The 17,326-nt window shown below is 44.7% G+C and overlaps 1 protein-coding gene and 1 non-coding gene across 6 annotated transcripts in view; one reads left to right on the forward strand and one right to left on the reverse strand.

The window, feature by feature from the left end:
* Window positions 1-17,326, reverse strand: part of TGFB2 (transforming growth factor beta 2) — an 83,426-nt gene that overhangs the window by 49,124 nt on the left and 16,976 nt on the right. The window lies entirely within an intron of this gene.
* On the forward strand, window positions 2,006-2,114 carry LOC116745154. The gene has a single exon (XR_004347295.1). It is a non-coding gene; the product is annotated as a U6 spliceosomal RNA (small nuclear RNA).

Genomic DNA, 17,326 nt, shown 5'->3' on the forward strand with positions numbered 1-17,326 from the left:
ACTTACTTTTCTCAGCTTGGCAAATAGACCACACACCTGCTAATAATGCCTTTTCCATGTCAAGTTGCCCTGACTCTATTCCAACATACATAGCAATTTAAATTATCTACGTGAAAAAGATGATAACCTCTAACCCTATAAAATAATAAATGACAATACACTCTCACTAAAAATAAGACACATACCCAATGCATTCAAAACACTTATGCTACGAAATTCCTTTTTTTTTTCTTCTTTTTTTGAAAATGAATCAAGATGTTCTCGAGGAGGAGGGGGAAAAAAACCCCTGTGAATTACTTTATATTATTTAAATAAACCTTAAATAAACTTTCCCTATATCTCATCACTACAGAACTGTCACCCCACCACAAAATCACCGTGCATGACAAACTGTGAGGACAAAATGAAGGAAAGGGTGGAGGAAAGGCATTCTTGTCTCATTTCACAATTTTTGGGAGGCACCAGAATGTGGTACTTTTTGGTCAGTGTGTGTTTACGCTCTACTGTTTTAGGTTGGGAAATCCAAAGGCAACATTTCTTACTTGCAAATGTGTTTCATGGAATGTTCTTCAGAAGTTTGTGATTAATCTTGTTGCGACTTCTACCTCCTTGAAACCTTGAAACCTGACTCATAGGACATATCACCAAATCTGGCGAATCCTCTGACAGGTAGCTGTGTTAAAATTCTTTGGTAAAAAACTCCCAGACATGATGGTTAAAGGGATAAACGCTTTATGCAAGGGCTGACACTTCTTAGTAAGAATTCCTACCTCCTCTAAAGCCAGTAGGAGCCTGTGTGACCCTGAAAGCCTGTGACTCCCTCCCCACCCCCATGTCACCTGCTTTCCCATCAGACAGAAAAGGGACCTCTGAAGGGCAAAAGAGCAATCTTGTTACTGCATTTCAAAATGTTCTTGTGTTATTCTTAATGTAGATTCATATTTACAATAGATGATACACTTTTTTAAAAAGGCGCATGCTTTCCCACCTTGCAGTTTCAACTTTCCTAAAAGATCACTTACAAATCCTAGGAGGATTATACAGCCACAAAACAGCAGTTCGATATCCTTTCTAAATGTGGGTGCATCTGTGCTGCTAGGCTTCCCATTAAACCCTCTGTTTAGATCATAAATCCAGCTCCACAGCTCTCCTGTAATATCCCAGGGCAGAATCCCCAAGTTTAAGGCTCTATCACATAGTTTTCTTTCCTCCTGATTGGGAACTGCCTTTCCTTTTGCATTTTATTTCTCCTTGAGACTTTTCCTAACCATGTAGTGTTTGATTAAAAAACCCAGTTAGGGGAGGGGGAAGGGTAAGCTGTGACAAAGTGAGAGAGTGGCATGGACATATATACACTACCACATGTAAAATAGATAGCTAGTGGGAAGCAGCCGCATAGCACAGGGAGACCAGCTCGGTGCTTTGTGACCACCTAGAGGGGCGGGATGGGGGGGTGGGAGGGAGACGCAAGAGGGAGGAGATATGGGGATATATGTATATGTATAGCTGATTCACTTTGTTATACAGCAGAAACTAACACACCATTGTAAAGCAATTATACTCCAATAAAGATGTTAAAAAAAAAAACAAACCAGTTATTTCCAAGAAGACTCTAAAAACAATTTACAGTAGGCTTGTGTCATCTGACAACCTCCTCGCCCCCATAGATATTTATTTGCAAAAACTGAGATGAGGGATCAAAAGAGAAAGAGCACATCATAGCTCCATATACCACCAGACCTTGGAAAGGAAAGCCCGTTCAAGACCTGTGCTCCTGAGGAAACTAGAGATGGTATATGAAGATGATGTTGGGAACTTTCATCCTCCTTTTCCTAATCCTGACTCCTTTCCCTAAACACTGGCCGTTTCACTGCAGGCAAGTCACTCCACTCTCTTCTGCTTCAAGATTATGTCAAAGGTATACTTTTGTCAAAACTCATCAAGTTGCACACTTAAGACTGTGCATTTTGCTGTATGTAAATAGTACATCCATTAAGAATGGGGAGTGCTTGATTCGGCAGCACATATACTAAAATTGGAATATGATACAGAGAAGATTAGCATGGTCCCTGTGCAAGGATGACACGCAAATTCGTGAAGCGTTCTGTATTTTTGGGTGGGAGAGGGTTGGATTAGGAGTTTGGGATTAGTAGATGCAAACTATTATACATGAAATGGATAAACAACAAGGTCCTACTGTATAGCACAGGGAACTAAATTCCATGTCCTATAATAAACCATAATGGAAAAGAATACGAAAACGAATATATATGTATAACTGAATCACTTTGCTGTACACCAGAAACTAACACAACGTTGTAATTCAACTATACTTCAATTAAAAAAAAAAAACTAAAAAGGGAAAAAAAAGAAATTAGAAGGATGAAAATGCATATAAATATTTAAAAAATAATATCATTATGTAAGGTCCTACAAAGAAATACTAGTCCCAGGCAGTTGTACAAAGGAATCTCACTAGACTTTTAGGAAACATATCATTCTGATCTATGCAAACTGTCCCAGAGAAAGAAATGGGGAGATACCCCAACTCACTTACACAGGCAGTATAACCGTGATACCAAAACGGTATCAGAAAAGGGAATGTATAGACCAAATCCACTCATGGAACAAAACCCACTCAACAAAATAGTAGCATAACCAAGGTCTGTTGTATTTATACCCCCGCCCCAAGAAAAGAAATTGAAATGATGGAAAATCATCCTTTGGATTCAGTTCCTGTGACCAAATGTCCAACACAGGACACAGTGGCACTGTGAAGCCAGTAGAGAAAAACTCTGAACTTCCGCAGAGAAAAAAAACCCTGCCTACCTATTTCAATGTAGAAGTGAAACCAAGGAGTCACTTAAAACGAGTTCCTTCATCGGTTTCGCGAGAGCCGGCGCCTCGGTGAATCAGGGGCCCGGCCCCGAGTCTGGACGCGGATCTTGCAGCAAATTTCTCTATGCTGGGGCGACTGTTCTTCCACTGACAACACTCACCAGAGAGCTTCATTTCACACCTTTGCTTTTATAATTTTCCACCTTCGGCTAAAAGTACTGCTTTTGGGGTGAGATTCAACCAAAGCATCCTCCCCCAAAGCAAAGGGAGCAGTAGCGAATAAGGGCTGTTGCAAGGTGCCCCCCGGGCGAGCTGCCTCTTCCGTTTACATCTCCAGCCTCATCGGAAGGCAGCCCTGAGCACTTCGGGTGCGGCCAGGGGGCTGCTTCCAGTGCTCTGGCTTCATTTTTCACACGAACGCTCCTCCAAAAAAAGAAAAAGAACAAAATGACAGCTGCGTCGAGGGTCCCGGTGGCAGCCCCCATCCGGGAAGGGCAGGAAGAACTAGAGGCAGTTTTCACCATCCCTTTCCTGACCTTGGGGATCTTGTCACCATTTACTCGTCGGATGAAGTGATGATGAAAGTAAAGTATGGTTCATTACACGTGCTGATCTGGCAACCGCTGATCTCTTCGACTTGAAAATGATTCTCACCTGCTCCGGCCTGCGACTGCCGCACTGTGTGTGCATGGACACACACACACACACACACACACACACACACACACACTAACGATATGTCATTTACTAGCTCTGTTTACTGACATACAGGGTTCAGTACAGACTGTCTAGAGCTCGGCCTCCAGGCCCTTCTCAAAATTTAGGAACACCACAGAGAGCTGTTCTTGTCCAGAGTTTTAGGATGGGGTTTTGTTTGTAATCTTGGCGCTGTAACACGAGGATATTTAAGGTTTGGGACTCAGCAGACCCAGATTCTGCTTTGGCTTTGCCACATAAAAGCTGGCCCTGGGCACATCTCTTAACCTTTCTAGGCCTCAGTTTCCTCATCTGTAAAATGTGTGGGACACCTTCCTGAGAAGGTCAGAGGAAATGAGAATCAAGAGAGGCTACAGGGAACGATTCAGCCCCACTTGGCCACCATCACCCTTTGCTCTAAACCAGCTTTACTAAAGTGAAAGTAAAGATAGGCCTTGGAACAGAGCTAGCTATGTGGCACTCCAGTTAATTCTCTAAATCGCACTTTGCCCATCTCTAAAATGGGGACAAGACAGCATCTATCGCCTAGAGATGTGAGGATAAACTAGGACTGTGAAAGCAAAAGCACTCAGCACCGTTGAGTTTGATGGGTACCCCGACGTCGTAGCTTCTGTTATTTTTTCCTAGATTCCCAGCAAAAGGGCTTGTTTCTGGCAGACCTCTGTTCATCTCCCCAGCTCCCTGGTCATTCAGGGAGGCCTCTGCACACGGAGCTCCCTTCCCAGCAGCCGCAGACTCCCCAACTCAGGGCAGCTCTGCTCTTCATCTCCAGATGAAGCGAAAATCTGGTAAATATTACACTTACAAGGTAACAGGTCTGGAATGCTCGGCATCCCAGGCGGAGCACAATTGCTTCTTGGCATCCAGACACATATAGGCTGCAGCCCAGGGCCAAGCTACATTTGGCTGCTTTGTGCCATTCAAATAAAGATATTAAAATTCCTCCAACTTTATAAACATTTGTACTGTTTGCTAATCAAAGGGGTTAGTTTAAGAAAGTCACCTGAAGAGAACTTGGCATGTGGACTGCTCTCCTCAGTTTAGACCCGAAGGAGCACCGCATGTATACGTACCGCATAGGTTTCTCATACGTAAATGGTTTCTATATTTTACGCCAGGTGGACTCTACTTTCAGCGTGCACTGCCTTTCCCCAAACAAACAGGCCTAAGCAGTTTTCATTCTGGAGTTATGCCCTCAACCATTGCACCACGTTGCTGCTTCTGTGTCACATGATCAGCTCAAACTTCAATCCACGGGAGTGAGTAATGATGACAGTGGCAACTATGGGAGGTGGGGCACCTTGGCTCTTCCACTTACTAGCTATTGATCTTGGGAGTGATTTAATCTATCTCTGTGCCTTGGTTTCCTCCTATGTGAAATGGAAAAAAATAATAATGCCTATCCATTATTGCCAGGATCAAATGAGTCAATATCCCTAAGTGCTCAGGAGGGTACCTGGGGTAGAAGAAGCCCCACATCGGTGTAAGTAATCAATATTTTTATTATAAATATTATTCTTGTCGTTGTTGTCATTGTTGTTATGGACCAAACACCAAGTGTGAATAAAAGAAGCTAGATACAGATCCTCAGCAAAGGGTAACTGGTTCCCGCAGTAAGCAAAATAAGTGTAGTTAGACATATTTAGGTCCACCTTTCTCTCTATTAACTAGAAGCAAGTAGTGGAAAGTGGTAAAATTAGATTATATCACAGCCAGTGACAAACTTTGGCCTTCACTGACTCAGAGGTCAGGCCTGAACTTCCCTCGGTTAAGAACACAAAAAGGACACCGTTTTCAACTGGCTTCATCTTACTCTCCAAATATCTAACCTCAGAACTTTTAAATAAAACCTCCTTCCCAAATGGCAACTTTGAGAAAAAATACCAAAGCAGACTTTGAGTGGGAACAAAGAAAGGGGTACCATTTTCCTAAGAATAAAGAAAACGGAGCACATTCTCTTGGCTTGCTTTGACAATTAAAGGTGATCGGGAGGCCTGATTTCCCCTGTGGGTGATGGAAGGTCAAGGATTTCCGGGATGACAGCTCGAGTCTGCTGGCAGACACCCTTCCTGCTTCGCTGGCCTGGGAATGCGCTGCTCCAGCAGGTAACGGCCAAGTCCAAACAGCAAGCAGGCCACCGCTGTCTCTGTCCTTTGCACACCTGTCTGGCTCCCACTCTCCTTTCCTCCCCTCCCCTCTGGCCTCCCTGTGCATTCACAACCCCTGCTGCTGCCTCAGGTCACTTGTGCGTAAGAGCAAGAAGGAAAAAACACTACAAGATACGTAAGGAATTAAAACAAAGGAGGTGATGGCCAGTGTGGGCCTCAAGATTCACTTTACAGAGGATACAGGAGGAAGCCAGCTGTATCAGTAAGAGAAAGGACAAGATTTTTTACTCAGTAAGGCCTTCTGGAACCTCAGGCCACATCCTCTGGAGACATCTATTCTGTGTACCCATGACCCTGGGCAGAGCTCCTCTCTGGCCACAGTCACCCAAGGCACAGGACAGGACGGGGCTTCCCAGGGGTCAGGAGTGGGGCAGGCCGGACAACAGGAGGGGCAGGCAACCGGCACAAGAGTGGGCCTTTCTGTTCTTTGTACTTGAAGAAGCGTAAGCCTCTCTCAGTACAGAGTCTATGGGGGGGCGGGGAGCAGTAGACTGAATGAATCACAGTGCTGACTGGGGATGGGGTTGGTCGGGAGGGATGTCCTTGGGGCTAACCACATTTTACTGGGCTTTTTTATTGATTGCAGTTGTACTGAAAGAGACGTGACTCAGACATACCATATCCGAAGCCACGTAAAGCACTGGGTTCTAATGGAATTTCAATGTATGGAAACGTCAAGAACTGCACTCTGAAACGTGAAACGCTTTGCTATCAACACAGACGTCACTTGCTTCTGCCCTTTAACAGCTGAAGGAGACGCTGACTTTCCTATTTCCCTTTTCATACTGAGGCTCGGGCTATTCACTGCTCAGGTACACATATCATTCTATGTACGATATGGATCGATGTTTTAAAAAGTCGGTTTCGTTACCCAGTCACCTTGTCTTTGTGTTACCATTGGCCTTGGCTTGTAAATATCATTCAGCAACTTTTTAATGGTTCTGCTTTGTGTAGGGCAGTGGGTGTATCAATTTGTCTTCACAAATAGGCTATAAGCTACTTGAGGGCAGGGGTGATATTTGAATAACAAGAAAAAGAGGAAGAACAATGACAAAAGTAACACTACAAGTGTTGAGGGGCATGCCAGCTGTCACATAGCTACCATGATTGTCCCATTTTGGTGGAAGCTAAGAAACTGAGGCTCAAAGAGGGCGTGTGCCCTATCCAATGTTACATAACTAGAAATAGGGCGCCTCCACTTACACCTATGTTATGTGAGCCCAGTGCCTTCCTCTGGGCTGTGTGTGCTGCCTCTTCTGGGGGGATCTACCCCTACTCTCCTCATTTTTATCCACTTGTGTGATCCAGGCAGCAAGCCCTTGAGGCAGTACATGCTCAGTGAATATTTATTGAATTAAATTGAATAAAACAGTATTTTCCACATCCTTGTTTTCAGGGACAATTCAGGAAGGGATTAAAGTGAAATAACAAGGGAGAGAGATGTACCACTTAGTTGTAGAAATAGTTACTAACACACAGAGTTCTTTTAGGCAGGTTCTGAAAGTTTTGAGCCCTCCTGATAAGACAAAGAATATCATTCTGCCTTACTTACTTTTACCAATGTTTAAATGATATCTTCAGTATTATTTTCCTCTGACAGAAATTGGTACCACTTTTCATTTTTTCTTAGGCTTTAAAAAAATATATCGGGCTTCCCTGGTGGCGCAGTGGTTGAGAGTCCGCCTGCCGATGCAGGGGACACGGGTTCGTGCCCCGGTCCGGGAAGATCCCACATGCCGCGGAGCGGCTGGGCCCGTGAGCCATGGCCGCTGAGCCTGCGCGTCCGGAGCCTGTCCTCCGCAACGGGAGAGGCCACAACAGTGAGAGGCCCGCGTAACGCATAAAAAAAAAAAAAAAAAAAAAAAAAAATATCACTTGGGCTTCCCTGGTGGCGCAGTGGTTGAGAGTCCGCCTGCCGATGCAGGGGACATGGGTTCGTGCCCCGGTCCGGGAAGATCCCACATGCCGCGGAGCGGCTGGGCCCGTGAGCCGTGGCCGCTGAGCCTGCGCGTCCGGAGCCTGTGCTCCGCAACGGGAGAGGCCACAACAGTGAGAGGCCCGCGTACCGCAAAAAAAAAAAAAAAAAAAAATATATATATATATATATATATATCACTTGCTTTTCTCAATGTATAACTTGATATTAAAAACATGGGTTGGAATTTCTGGTTTTCCTATAGTTCTCAGAATACAAAAGCAAGAAAAAGTCTTCACTGATCACCTTGAAATAAGTGAATGAATGAATGAATGAATAAAAATATATTAATTCCCTACCACAGGCAAGGCATTTTTATGTGTTAATTTCTTTTTTTTTAAAGTACCATTAAGAAGCATTATTTTTAAAAATCAATTCTCCTTTTAGAGAAGAGAAAAATGAGGTTCAGAGAGGGTAACTGACTTGCCCAATATTTCACAGTCAGGATTTTACCCAGGATTCTCCTTTATGCAAAACCTGTATTTTCTTTCTATTATATCACAGACTAAGTGTCACCCTCAAGAGTCATCTTTGGCTCATGTATGAGTCACTTTCTTGGCTTATCAGTGGTAGGCTGGGATCAAAAAACCAAAGGTCGACATCCTCACAAAGTTGAAAGGAAGGGACCACCGTCTGTTATAACAAAGCAAAAGAAACAGAGAGGCCCATTATATGAACTCGTCTGTCTAGACAGATGACTAAACCGGGGTCCCCCCCAGGGTTAGACTTAAATTTCCTCTGTTCAGCCTGTTGGATATTTAGCAAAAAAAAAAAAAAAAAAAAAAATGCTTAAGGGCTGTAGTACTAATCCAAGCCCTCCTACACTACCCAGAGAGTAGTTTAAAAGTTGTTTCGGTGCAGCCTGCATGTGTTAAAGTTTCAAGCAGAAATTGGATTGAAACAAGAAGAACCCTAAAAATACTTGTGCTGTCTGGCTGAGGACCCAAGAACACAGGCCCAACTGTCCCACTATAACTCCAGGGACAGCAGTTCGAACTCACAGAGGGAGCAAGTATTGATCCAGGCGTCCCCGTGGGACCATCCACAACAAGAATGCATCAAATATAGGCTTGCCTTTCATATGGGCTGGCAAGTAGCTTCACTCGTGTTCTTTCTGTGCCCCCGGGGACTCTGAATTTTTCCTAACTTATAACATGAAAAATGCTACTGACAGTAAAGAAGAAGTCAGTATCCCTTCATCCAGGCTCAGAGATATAAACAGAGGTTGGTGATAATAAGATGCTTTTAATCCTATTAATATTGCTCTGCTTAGAGTACAAAAACTTTCCCCCCGTGGGAATTAGGAGTTGGCTAACAGACCAAGTGGCCCCATGGAGAAACTGGGAGCAGACCAGTGGACTAAGGCATTTTGCTCATTTCCCAATGAGTCCTCAGCGATATGCAAGGTGCTATTTCTCTTATGGTCCATATTTGCAAAATTCACTCACTCCCACATTTAACAAATATTTATTGGCTGCCTTGATCTGCAACATTTCTTCATATGTATGAGGATACATACGAAGGCCTGGAACTGGAGATGGAATTTCTAGGGCCTTGGCCTGGAACCATTCTGATCTTTTAATAGGCATTAAAGGATTAATGCAGTAGTCTGAGGAAGAACTCAGATTTACTAGCCAAAAAAAAAAAAAAAACCAGCCAAAAAACAGTTGTTCCTAGCTAGGGAGAAAAAAAAAGAAAAACACCAGGATTTTACACTGCACGGTCCAGTGATTATCCAGTGTGGACAAGAGAATCACATAAGGATGCACCATATTTCATATACGTTCATATAAGAAGCAACCATTTCTGTTCTTCAAACAGGGAACCCAGAGAATAAAGATGAGCTAAACTCAGAAGCCACTGCTTAATTCCAACACCTGTGTTCAAGCCCTTGGGTTCTGCTACCAGCTTTGAATTTCCATAGGTTTTCAGGAGAGAAATACTGGATTTAAAAGAAAAAAGAAAGCATCCAAACATATCATTTTTCCTTTTGCAGAAAAGAATGATCTCTTTAAAATACAGATACATATTATTCTCACTCAGTGAATTCTCCTTTTCTGACACCTCATCCCCTCACCCCAAATATTCTTGTGTATACTTAAGTTTATCGTCTCAGGGGAGCGATTAGTTGGAGCTTTGGAACAAGACAGACCAAGTTCAAGTTCTGGCTCTGCCACTTATTAGCTGTGTGACTGTGGGGAAATTACATGATGTCTGTAAGTCTCGGTTTCCTTATCTGTAAAACTGAGAATAACTGTTTATCCTATAGGGCTAATAGAGAAAGATTAGTGCATTGCCGAACTAAGTATTCAATAACTAATGGCTATCGGTAACATTATTATTCATCTTATTATTACTAAAGCCAGAATCCACCCTTTTTATCTATCAATACCCCCAAGCAGGTATACGCCTTTTCTTCATGCAGAAGTTCACTCATATTAGAACATGGATACTTAGACGGAAAATCATAGTAGTAAAAGTTATGTAAACCCCCAAAACAGAGGTTCTCAAACCTGGTTGCACGTTAGAATGCCCTGGGAAGCTTTTTAAAACTAAAGATGCCAGACCCCACCCCAGACCAACTGACTCAGAATTTCTGGAGGCGGACCTCAGCCTGAATGTATGTTAAATATCTCCCAGGTGATTCTCCCGCACAGTGAGGTTGAGAATCCCAGCACTAGAACACCCAAGTAGAGACCACAGCCCTGAAGGTCAACGCTTCCAATAAAGGATCTGAGTGCTTTGATATCTGAAGCCCAAGTTCAAGTCTTTGCCATGGTCCCAGCATACCTGTGGGTGAGCTGGTCTTGGTGCTTCCCCTGTTTAGTTTCTGAAAGCCAGTCTACTCTCTCCCTAACAATAACACTTGAGTAAACCATCCCTGAAGCCACAGTGGCCGCAGTTCCCGCAGGGAGCTGCCCTCCCGCTCTCCTGCCTACACACAATGGACGAGGTAAGTAGCAGCCTTGAGAAAACAAGCAACGCAGACCAGGAAAACAGAGAAGCAACCCCTGCCGTGAAGGCGAACACATACGAATCAGCTCCGCTTCAGAGCAAAGATACAATCCAACTGAAGATTAGAAAAATGTGGTCTGACCGTTTGGATTTCACAAGGATCCAAAACCAATTTTAAAGTCCAGTCGGTGGACAAAGTTCACATTCAGCAAAACAGCTCCAGTGGTTGCATCATCCACACAACAGGGCAATTCAGAAATACAGATGTCCAGCCAGGGGCAAAACAATGCTTTCATTTTTTTCTGCTCTTTCCTACCGCTGACCCCAAGAGCAGGATGGAAAAGCTCAGCATCTGCTGCTACTAAGAATAGGCTGCGGAGATGGCAATGAACTTGAAAGCACGGAGTTACCCAGCATGCTCAGGGGCGCTCGGAGGGGATGGATGGCTGCCCCTGGATTGAGAGTGGTACAGAAGATGCCTCAAGCCAGGCGGGGTCATTCTCCGGTTTTCTCACTGGACACAGCAAGAAGGAGCCTGAATCTAAGGCAGCAACCCGATAGGTCACTGGCAGGAGACTAAGGTTCAGGTTAGACAGAATTCTAGGGAACCACATGGTACACGATGTTTAAATCAATTGGCATGGAACTCACACAAGAGAGAGAAGAAACAGGAAAGTCATGGTCCCTCTAGCAAACAGTTAAGCATCTTCAAACTTAGAGTCTCATGGAAGCTTAGCCTGGATCCTTACTGTGAAGCACATTTACCAGATATTGCTGGGCATGTGAGGACCACAGTGGCAACCTGAGACCCTAAGGCTAAGGGATCTGAGTACATGCTTTGGAGGTAAGCCTGAGCTTCCCTGACATACATAAATTTCACATAACACATCAGGACTTGCTTCCTGAACCTAGTACTACCAACTGTGCCTCTGACACCAAATAAACTTGTCTCGGTTGGAGGAACAAGTGATACATAAAAATGGAGGACAAGGACATTGATGTCTGTCTTATAAGGCAAACCTACTAATTATTCAGTAAATATCCATTATAAAGCTCCTCATAATTCAACGGATAAAGCGATAGTGTGGCTCTAGCCAAGCCATACCCACAACACAGACAGTTGTTTTTTTTTTTTTTTTTTTTTTTTTTGCGGTACGCGGGCCTCTCACTGTTGCGGCCTCTCCCGTTGTGGAGCACAGGCTCCAGACGCGCAGGCTCAGCGGCCATGGCTCACGGGCCCAGCCGCTCCGCGGCATGTGGGATCCTCCCGGACCGGGGCACGAACCCGTGCCCCCTGCATCGGCAGGCGGACTCTCATCCACTGCGCCACCAGGGAAGCCCAACACAGACGGTTTTTTAACATGGGTGAAATCTTTGTCTTTCCCCAACTCCTGCACCTACACTGTGGTAGACTGTACCATTTTGGTCAAAATGTGGTCTGTCCTTCTCCCCTGGGCCCACAGCCATATGGACCCTTTCTTGTGCCTCTTCCTCTCCTACTGAAATCAGGCTTGGCCAATGGAATGGGGTGGGGATAACTGTCAAATCTCCTGAGGTACAGCCAGGAGGTCAGCATGCCCGGGTTACATGCGGCTCCCTCAGCCTGTGTCCTGCAATGAAGATGTCATGGAGCACAACTACAGCCAACCCACAAATCCACAGTACATGAGTGAGGGACCCATCGTTGTGATATGCCTTCGAGGTGAAGAAGAAAAGCACTAGTGACTTTCAGCTTATAAAATAATGTTATATTCCAGAGTCCCATTACACAACAGCACATCGTGGTGTAATGGATTTTATACACCATGGGTCCATTATGTCTCCTGAATGTAACAATTTTGAAGAACAAATACTTGATATAATGATCTTGCCCTGTTCTCCAGCCTCAGTATTTCACAGCGGGTCTCCTGTAGGAATACATCCAATTTCTCAAAGACTACACTAAGTGCTTGTGCTGTCTCGTGATTCATCAAGACGGCAGTCACGCGATCTCACAGAGGAAGAAAACGACATGAAAGGGCAAATCTTCTCCTTCCAGAAAACTGAAGCAGCTTCCTAGGGCTACTGGATGACGGCCAAACAACCACCCCAAAGGCCATCTTTTCAAGCAGCAAATACCACCTTCCCCAAGAAGGCTTCCTTGACAAGCAAGTTCAGCAATTCTTCTGACCTCTCAGACCCTTACTAATAATCAACCACATGGTGTTAGCTTCTCGGTTTGGTTTGGTTGGTTTGGTCTGCCTGAGCTCCTCAGCAAGTTGTAGCTCTCCTGAAGTCGGGGACTGTGCTCTATGCCTCCATCCAATGGCAACTTCATCCAGCCCCTGCACGCACTATAGACTCGGTAGACATGTCTTACACAGATGGATGAAGGAGTCAAATTGCCATCCCAGTGTAAAGTCTTGCTGTTCAAGACTTAAACATTAGAATTCAAAGTCTCATCCAAGAGAAATGCTTTTTGACTGATAAGGGACATAGTCTTACAAATTCCCTGGCTTATGACCCCACTTCAAAGTTTAGGCAAAGGCATGAGGCACAGCTGGACAGGTCCAAAGACCCTTCCAAGCCCAACTTTTCACTTCGCACAGGGAGAGATAGTTTGTCATTCTCCGAGGCCAACCGTGGTCACCTATGAGTTTAGTGCCTTGTGTCCCTGGTCACTGAATCAAGGGTGGCCGTGACTAGGCGGTACAGCAAGTGCAGCCTCCAACAGCTGCCATTCTATACTTGTTAGCACACGATGGGAGACCCAAGAGGTTATTTTCATACACAGAAGGGTGCAAAGATAGCTTCTTTCCCGAAAGGAAGGGGGTGGGTTGCCAATAACTCAGGAGTATTCATATAAAACAATAAAAAACAAAACAAAACAAAACCAAAAGAACCATATTCTACATACAGAACCCACCTGTAGCCTGCCTATCAAATTCTCAGCTAAAGAAAGAACTCAGCATAAGGGAGGTCTGGTTGCAGCTCTTGGTGCAGCTTCACCTAGAAATGCAGCTGTGAAGTGCCTTTCCCATGCATTGCCAAGTCCAACTCACTGGGCTTCGTACTCCTCCTTGGTTACCTGTGCACTCTTTTCAATTTAGCCACAGAAACCCCTTGGCTAGAACCACCCTTCTCCCTATTTTATGCAGAGGAAAAGCCACAGACTTTACAGTGGCCTCCAAGGCCCTACCTGACGCCTCATTAACTCTCTAATCTCATCTCCTAGGATACTTTGGATCATCCTTGAGTGTGGAAGGAACGGTACCCACTGCTCCCTCTGCCAGAAACGCTCTTCTCCACATTGTCTCAGGCTGTCCTACGCCCTCCTTCAAGTCTCTGCTTCCATGGCACCCTCTTGATGAGCCCTTCCACGCCCAGCCTACTTTAAATCGCAACTCACCTCCCCATTCCCCCAACGCTGCTTTTCTCCCCTATCGCATTGATCAAATTCTACCATTCTTATCTCGTCTTTTGAACTAATCGTCTATCTTCTTTCTCCAAAATGTGAAGCTCTCCCAGGGCAAAGTTTTCTGCTGTTTTTTTCACTGATGTCATCACTAGTGCCTAGATGGATGTCTATTACATAGCAGACAATGAACACTGTGGAGTGAGAGACAGTATCGTAAGAATGCCTCGTCTTTACCTCTGTCTTCCCACAATCTCTGCATGCATTTGACGTTTATCTTAAAACTCGATCTATATTTTTTGTGCATGTAGAGACCTTTTAATGGAAGGCTTGCTGGGAAGTAGAATGAATATGACCCGTCATTCGTTTCCTACTTCAGTAGAAAAATGCTTTTTTTCCCATTGTTTAAATCTGCAGAGTGATGAGTTCTTATAATATTAATATTTTAAACTTCATGTTTTCTAGTGGTTATTAACCCTGACCAGTATAATCCTAGGGTGGCTATAAAGTAACCACTGTAGTTAGTGCCTCTTCCTCTGGTGCTAGTTGACTGTTACATTTACCCTTCACCACACAGCAAACAACCTAGTTCTCAGACTGGTAGAAGTAACAGAGAAATCACTTGGGGCACAAGGACGTTTTCTGGGCATGTTTATAAAAAAAAAAATAACAATTTTTTTTTTTTTTGGTTTTGTGATACAGACCATGTAGAAGAACTGGCTGCTTCTTTAGTTTGATGGTCAGAAACACTACGTAATATCCATATTGTATGGCTGGAATCAAAATACTGGATGTTTCCAAAACAACATCAAAATAACAGGAGGTCTAGGGTTGCACAAAGAAAATACCAAGTAATTTATCATTAACTTTTTCTTTTTAATATCTGGGTCAGATTTTCACCTGCTCGAATACCTCTGGTTGAAAAAAAAAAAAAAAACACTATTTGGAAAGAGAAAACTGCAGTTACTTGTGGCTGAGTTTGGCTGAGAGAGTAGAGTTTACATTCCATTGTTGGCGGGATCCTTACCCCATGGAATGTCTCAGAGCAGGATTCAGGCCACGAAGAGGTCAGCGGTGCTTTGACCAAACACTACCTCAGCGAATTAAACATTATACATTGACTAAGACATTATAAATTATGCATCACTTACACATTATACATTAGTTTCGAAACTCCCCTTCCCAATCCACACTTGAACGGAGGCATTCACTCCCGTACATAACATCCCAACTAGGCATCCACCCGCCGTGTCATCACTTGTTTGCACGTTCAGGGCCTCCTCTGTGGTGAATGGTGAGCAGGGGTTGTGTGTGAGAAGTGTAATTAACCACAGATCTACCTTGCTATCTATATGCATTGGGGGACATGGAGAGCACAGGGTGAAAACTCAGCCACGCTGTGGATTCAGGGTCTCACACTTGCAGGACCAGCTGATCAAACAGAGGCCCCACTGGATCTGCATCCTTCAAGCTGAAGGACTTCGAGTAAACAGACCAGCAGAATGACAGCATCTTCCCCTCAGCGAGGCCTGACTCACCTGTGCTGCCTCTTAAAGGTACAGACTCCTCAGCCCCACCCACCCCAGCGATTCTGACTCCGCAGGCCTGAGGTAGGTCAGGGAATCTGCTTTCGATGACCCCTCGGGACATACAAACACAGGTCACACTTTGAGAAGCCCATCTTTAAATCTGAACCAAGCTAACAAAAAGCATCGCGCTCAGTAAATCCTTGAAGAACGAAGCTGAATTTCCCTTCGTGCCTTCTAATCCATTTCTTCATAGAGAGACTGTCTCGGCTGCTTATCTTCTGGGTTCTTCTCTCTCAGGAGAAAAACCTTCAGGCAGGCTCACCTCATCCTCACCTACATTTTTGGGGAGAGTGAACTTAAAGGGAGAAAAATTATGCAGCAGCCACATGGGCTGTGAGGGGCAAGGACTATTTCCTCCTCCAGGCGATTTGATGCAAAGCTGATGAAACAACAGCGCTGCCAGTCCAAGCATGGGTGTCAGGACACATGGTGATAACTACACCCAGGTTAGAGACGGAGGGAGGAAAGCCAGAGGCGCCACCGGCCCCCCGCCCTCCCTGCGGCCACTCCCAACCTCTCCTTGGAATGGAGAGGCGGTTCACACAAGGTGACAGGGATGGCCCTCGAGCCGCTTGGCACGAGCCAGGCTCCACTTAACGAGTGTTCAGAATCACAGTCAGCATGGAGAAATTCACCCTGACCCTGGACGCCTGCCCCTTGGCATCCGCTCACTTACATTTTTACTCAATTACTACTTCTAAGAACAGAGACAAAAAAAAAAAAAAAAAAAAATGCAGAGCCCCACTGCTCAGCAGTCTTGAATGGAAGGTCTGGAAGGGTCCGCAGGGTTTCCTCCCAGGAGAGAAGCTGGGTGGGGAGGGAGAGGTTCCCACCTTAGGGAATCTGTGCGTCTGTCTCCCCCATCCTGGCCACACCCTCCGAGACACTCCTGATTTTCCCAGACTCAGGAGGGGCAGGGTAGGTTTCTAGTGTTTTTTCACCAAAGAAATAGGGAAGCTTGTGGGGCGATTAAATGACCGAAAATAATCCCGAGGGAGAAGGCGTGTCTGAGGCCAAGAACTAGGGGAGGCCTCTCCACTTGTTTCCTATGGGAAGAAAACATGAAAAGGAAATGAATCCAAAGTGGTAGGTCAGAGAATTATAAAATGAATGGGATGGGATTCCAAAGGGAAAGCAAAAAGAAGGGCAAAAAAATAAAAAATAAAAGAAGTTTGGGGTCCATGTGGTGGAGGGCACCAGGGCCAGACCTGAATTCAGATTTGGGCTCTGCCCCTTTTGCTAGGTGATGACCAAGGACAAGGTATTCACCTCTCCAAGACACAGTTTCTGGTGGGGAAAAATGGGGAGGTCGCACTCGCCCTCCCCACCCAGGATGACGTGCCTTAAATACCAGGGACTTAGGGGGTAGTCAACAAATGTTTTCCTTCTCTCATCCCTTTCCCTTGTCTTTTCCAAAAAGCTGGTGAGACCAAAAAAAGAAAAAAAAAAATCAGACAATTAACTCGTTGGTTTAGACAGTGAAATAAAATACACATTTAGAGATGGAAAACCAAACATAATCTGCCTCAAAAAAGGGGAACTTTAAAAGCATGGATCAAGCCATTCACTCTTTCTATTCACACGGCAGCTTCTAGCCACTCTGAGGCCTTCTGTACTAAAATAAATGTATATTCTCAATAGAATCAGTTTTTGTTTTTCTTTCTTTTTTTTTTTAGGAAAGCCCAGCTTA

Source organism: Phocoena sinus, chromosome 1 (assembly GCF_008692025.1).
Source record: "Phocoena sinus isolate mPhoSin1 chromosome 1, mPhoSin1.pri, whole genome shotgun sequence".
NCBI lineage: Eukaryota > Metazoa > Chordata > Mammalia > Artiodactyla > Phocoenidae > Phocoena > Phocoena sinus.